The sequence below is a fragment of the Xenopus laevis genome, chromosome 9_10L (genome assembly GCF_017654675.1).
Source record: "Xenopus laevis strain J_2021 chromosome 9_10L, Xenopus_laevis_v10.1, whole genome shotgun sequence".
NCBI classification, from domain to species: domain Eukaryota; kingdom Metazoa; phylum Chordata; class Amphibia; order Anura; family Pipidae; genus Xenopus; species Xenopus laevis.
The window spans coordinates 60,549,644-60,556,295 of NC_054387.1; positions in this window are offsets into that span (position 1 = coordinate 60,549,644).

The following is a 6,652-nucleotide window of genomic DNA, read 5'->3' on the forward strand; positions in this document are numbered from 1 at the left end:
TGGTGCATCCCTACTTTTTATTACTAATCCTTCTTTTCAGACCCTCTCCTATTCATATTCCAGTCTCTTATTCAAATCAATGCATGGTTGCTAGGGTAATTTGGGCCCTAGTTACCAGACTGAAGAGCTTCTGAAGAATAAGGTAAATAACTCATAAACCCTCAATAATAAAAAATGAAAACAAATTGCAAATTATCTCAGAATATCACTCTCTACATCATAATAAAAGTTATCTCCTTTAATGTGAAAGAAGGGCGGTGTCTCTTGTCAGGCACAACAAGTTCATGAGGAACCAAAAAGGGAAGACTGTGATGTATATGCTAAAAATAGAGAAGGGGAAGAATGGAAGATGTTGTAAGTAGGAAGAAGAGCAACAGGAATTTGGATGAGCAGCCCTAGAACTTGGAGAGAGAGTCTTTAGAGCAGGGGTGTCCAAACTTTTTGCAACGAGGGCCAAATTTGGTGATGTGAAAATGTGTGGGGGCAGACCATTCAGCCTGACATTCTTTGAACTATTAACATAATTTAACTAATTTAAACAAGGAATCGCATAGCCATAGCAGTAATATTTGGGCACATTAGTGAAATGATCTGCCACTTGGTCTATACTGCTGCCTATATGCTGAAGGTGTTGGCAATAGACACGTACTGGCACATAGAAACGCACTGTTTTCGCATATTTCTTTAGGGCTGACATGCCAGTACAGTAAACTAAAGAAGTATGGCGTCACTATGTTCCACTACGTTCCAGTATGTGTCTATTGCTAACACCTTCAGCACACAGGCAGCAGTATAGACCAAGTGGCAGATCATTTCACTAATGTGCCCAAATATTACTGCTACAGCGACGCGATTCCTGATTGAACTGTGCTGGCGAGCCGCATTATTATTAATTTCATGATGGAGTCTGAGGGCCGGTGGAAATTTAAAAACGGGCCGCATTTGGCCCCCGGGCCTGACTATGGACATGCCTGCTTTAGAGGAAGGTGAACAGATAGAAAGATGTATAGATGTAGATGTAAATCTGGGACCAAGAGTTCAAGATAAGATAAGATATACTGTTTTTATGGCACACGTAGTGTTTCAGAGAGATTAGTCACCCAGCAAAAAATCTCCTCTTCTTTGGGCGACTAATCTCCTCGAAATGCCTTCCCACCAGCTAGTGTAAGGAACTTACCCTGGTGGTCTAGCAGCAGTCGCGCTGCTTCATTCTCCTGTGCCGGCTTCCTCTAGGGCGCACGCAGCGCGCACGTTCGTTATTTAAAGGCACAGTCGCGCGAAATTCAAAGGTATATAAATCCATTTAGATTAAAGGACCTTGCCCGTTGTTAGGTTCAATTAGCTTATTCCTGGGTGTTATTCTTGTGATTCCTGTCTTGATCTACTGTGTTTGACCCTTGCCTGCCTGTTACTACTCTGACCTCTCCAATCCTGACCTTGCCTGTCTGAAACTACGTTGACCTCTCCAATCCTGAGACCTTTGCCTGTCATCTGACTATTCTACAATCTCTATCCTGATTTTGGCCTGTCTGATTATTCTACCTGCTTGTGCTGGCCCGGCCTGCCGGTTCCTGGTGGCTTCCTATCTTCCAGTATCCTTGTAAACAGTCGTGCCCCATTGCCTGCCAGAATTTACGCCTTGCACCTCTCGTTACTCCAGGTGGCATCTGAGTAAGCTGAGGGCTCCTCCCGAAGGCCAAAGGCGGTCACTTAACTGGTGAAGTCGAGCCGAGACCAGGGTGCTTGGCTTCTGTTCTAGTGTAGGGTGCCGACCGTGACAGCTAGAATGTGAATCGCCGGTGGGATGGCACTCGTAACACTTAGTTTTCCAAAGTCACTCGAAGTTGCCTCATGAGGAAACTTCAGGCAACTTCTGAATACGTAGCTCTCCAAGTGCCATCCCGCCGGCGATTTACGTTCTCGGCAGCGGGAAGGCTTTTCGGGAGGTTAGTCATGCGAAGAATAGGAGATTTGTCGCTGGGCGACTAATCTCCCCGGAATCTTAGCGTGTGTCCCCACACCCTTAAGAAAACACCTACAGATTTATGTGTCAATAGGTTTCCAATGGGTCTCAAATCAAGATTGAAAAGCTGGCAGCTTTTTGGGCCTTAGATAGAAACCAGGTTTTGTTGTGAGCTTGAGGATTTACCTGAAGCCCTGAGTGTAGTTTAGGTTTTGGGGTTTAAAAATTTGGTTACATTGAAAAGATAAATTCAGAAGACAGACTTAATGCAGGTCTGGTGAATGTTTAGTGGTGGAAATAGTGGAGGCTGACCATTAGAAAAAAAGGTGGCTACACATTAAAGAGAAGGCAATGCACACATGGTGGCACGCAGATTCTGACAACCATGCCATTTTTCATAAGGGCTTTGATGTTCCTACAGAGGAACATGGAAGCTTTAGGCATGTGATATCCAGTGGCTTACATTTGTGTTATCTTTCTGAAGTTCAGGTTTGGTGGAAGAGACTCTCTATGGGACAAATAGTGCACCTTTAGGGATTAGGAATTGCCTTTGATCAAAGATAGTCAGTCAGTGGCAGGGTGGAAGAGCATCGGGAAAAAAGGAGGCTGTGTCCCAGGTATTTGAAACAGGAGAGTAAGAATCAGGAGAAATTGGATATTAGGGTAAAATAATTGAACTCATTGCAAAGAAAAGCTCTTTAATAGCAACGTTGAGGTTTTATTTCTCCTGCAAGTGGAAAGAGTGTGACATAATGGTAAGAGAATGCCAAAGGAATGATGCCACTTATTGAGATCCTTCCAGGGAAACTTTTTGTGACAGGCAGTTAGAGAGAAGATCCTTGGGGATGTGAGGGGGAGGGTTCAAGAAATTTTTTTTATTTAATGTCAGCTCAGTGCGCCCGAGCAAATTAACCCGAGCAGGAGAGTTATTTATAGATGAGGTTGTTTGTAGCAGGGGTTCCTAACAAACTGCCCCCTAGTGAGTTAACTTTTTTTGTCCTTTAACTAACTGTTCTGGCCATAGTCGATTATATTTATAGTTCATCTCATGGGGTCACACCTGACATACTGAACATAGCTTGATAATGAATGTGTCATTTCCTTTAACTTTTATATCTCGTTTTTGGAATAGTAAATAAATAGAAATGATTGAATGAGCTGCAGTGAGACTGCCAGTAAGAAATGATTAATGTCCATTAAACTAGTACAGCACATTGGCATGACGCCTGGGCAAACACACAGAGAAGCTGCATTCCTGATTGATTTAGTTTGCATAAAATACGAGGAAGCAGGTAAGATTATTGGTGGATTTGCCCAAACTATATATCTAGCAGCGTTGGCAAATGTATCTCACACTGGGGAGAGTGTATGTAGTAGGGTAAGAATGTAATTTAGTACATGAGGCAGACACTATATATATATATATATATATATATATATATATATATCTTGTGAATACTGCTTGTAACCACTGGATGGTGCAACTCTCCCACAATATCGAGGTACAGCTCCTTCTGCAGTGGGGATGCTGGGAACAGTAGGTCAACAAGAATTAGTATGAGTGACAACGTAGACACCCCTGCTGCAAATGCTAAAATATTAATTAAATATATCTGTTATTAAGTGCAACAATAGAAATCCAAAATCCTGGCAATCCCAGAATCCTTTCGTCCTGTTTCTTATATTCAGTCTAATTCTTAAAAGGGAATTAACATTTATTGCATGTGATGTTGCATGTTAAACTTTTCTGCATTCATACTGTCTCTTGCCTGTGCACTTTTCACACTGCACTTGTGTTCGTAAAGTGACCTGGTTGCATTTTATTTTTCAAAACTGGGGCCCACTATTCCTGCATTACACGGGCCCCTCTCCATTTCTAAGTTTACCCTGGTCTTTAAATCCCTTAGACTGCTAGACAAAGATACAGCCTATGTCTGCATAGTAAGTGTTCTATCCCTGCACTTATAAGAGAGCACAAGTAATTTTCTGCATTTAGTATAGCTGAATAACTGTTTAATAAAGGCTGCTTAGTATCACTTATCCGTATAACATTTAAATTGCTTTTATTTGTCCTGATATTTGAAAAATAAATTGCATTGTCTGCTTGAGAGCACAAGCTGCACAGAGGGAGAAGGCGGATAGTGATAATTTGCTTTTATAAGTATTTTGTCTGCATTCGCTGGAAAACCAGCTTACTTGCTTTGCTTATGTGCCAAGGTAAAGATGCCATGTGAATATTAAAGGACAGATTTATCAAGGGTCGAAGTGAAAATTCTAATTTTCGAATTTGAATTAGAATTTTGAGTTTTTTATGGCCAAAACTGTGACATTCGAATAGGGAATTGTTAGAATTCGATTGGAGTTTTTAAAAAAAAATTTGAATTAGATTTTTGAGATTTATCATACATTGGCCCTTTAAGAACTCAAATTCGACTATTCGCCACCTTAATACTGTGGAATTTCTGTTTTAGCCTATGGAAGATGTCCTGGGATCAATGTGGAGTTGTTTGCAGCCTGAAAAGTTTTTTTCAGAGTTTCAAAAATTCGATTTTTTAAATAAATTTCAATTGGTTGAATTTCGATTTCATGGGAGTTTTAAATGGGAGTTCATGGGAGTTTTAAATAACTTGACCCTTGATAAATTTGCCCCACAAGAAACAGGTCTAAAGCTCAACTACTTGACATAAATGATCATGACTAGTGATGAGTGAATCTGTCCCTGTCTCTTCGAAAAATTTACTAAATTGTAAAAAAAATTGTGAAGCGATGAAAAATTCACAAAAACCATTGAATTCAATGGGCGTCAAATACGCGCAACAATTTACTACACGACCAACAATTTTTCACGCTCCAAACGCATTAAAGTCAATAGGCATTTTTTCTTATGGTGACTTTTTTTTATCCAAATGCATTAAAGTCAATGAGCATTTTTTCTTATGACAATTTTTTTGTTGCATCAAATTTTTCTGCTGCAAATTTTTGCTGCAGTTTCACGAAAAAATTTGCATTACTAATCATGACCTTGTGCAATTTTGGTATTTCACATATAACCTGTGTGTCTGCGTCCAGCATAATACACACACCAGACCCTCCTACCAAACATTGTGTTGGACTGGAATTATTACTGGAATTATATCTGAATCACTTTATATTCCCTTAAGCTTCTACTGGAAGTAGTACCGTAACTAGAGGGGGGTGGGCCCTGGTGCATGACGCGCAGCCGAGCCGCTGCCCCCCTCCGTACGGCCCGCAATTCAGTGGCACGCGGGCTGCCAGGGGGCCCTGAGGGGGTGCAGGCCCTGGCCCGCTCACACCCCCTGCTCCCCCGGTAGTTCCGCCACTGATTGGAAGCCATCCTAAGAATAGCAGGGGAGATTTGCACCCTACAATATCTATCTTAGCCTACTGTCAAAGAATGAACACGCACTCCTGCAGCCAGCTGGCAGGATAAAATCGAAACTTTATTCCATTTTACTAAAAGTTAGGCGTCCTAACGCATTTCGTATCCAGCGATACTTAATCATAGGTATCGCTGGATACGAAATGCATTAGGACGCCTAACTTTTAGTAATATAGAATAAAGCTTTGATTTTATCCTACCGGCTGGCTGCAGGAGTGCGTGTTCATTCTTTGGTCGTGTTTTCACCTCAAGCTACAGGTTCAGGTCACGGCACCCGGGCCATACGCCGGACTTGGTGAGTGCGCCAATAGTTGGCTTCATAGACAACATTGCTTATTTTGAGTGGAATTAATCCGAAGGTGTCGGACCTGGGGTTTTTACACCCAGGTCACTTCTCCCATCGTGTGAGCTGCAGTTTTACACTTAATTTTGCAGCCATTATATAGCTCGGACATTTATGGTTCTGTGCTATTAATTAATTTGTTGGTTTTTTGAGGTTTGGGGATTAGAGCCGATTAGAATTTTTGCTTAGCCTACTGACACCATATTGTTTTACTGTCTACTTCTTGTCCTATTGTCTACATTTTTGTCTGTGTCTATCTTGTCCCTACTGTCTCCATCTTGTCCTACTGGCACCATCTTGTTCTACGCCCTCCATCTTGCCTACTTTCCCCATGTTTCTTCAGTGTCTCCATATTGTTGTACTCTCTCTATCTTATCCTTCTGTCCACCTCACCCCATTATCACCATTTGTTCTGCTGTCTTCATTTAGCCTATTTCCATCTTGTCCTACTGTCTCCATCTCGTCCTATTGCCTCTATCTGTCCCCCAGCTAGTCTTACTGTCTGTAATGCACACCCAGAGACCAGTGCACTCTCTTACATCTTGGTGCTCAGTCACTATGCTCTTTCATACATGTGTAATGACGTCATACCATTTACTCTGCAATGTGACATCACTTTGGAGCCAAATTTGAAATTGAAATGCACCTCCTGTTAGTAATCTTTGCCCAAGATAGGCTCTGTGTTTACAGTTCCTGCCCAAGCCTGGTTATAGTTTTGTTCTTCTGGTTTTTGACCTTCTGTATGTTTTTTGACCCTTGATTGTAATATGCATGCCCTGACTCCTTGCCTGTCCCTGACTATGATTCCGTTGCCTGTACCTTGCCTACACTGCACTTCTGATCCAAATCTGCAGTGATCATGTTCTTCTTGTTCGCCCACAGCAAATAGTTCCAGAGCCCAAAAAGAGCGTTGGTGAAGACTTGGTCCCGGCATGGCACTCTGGTA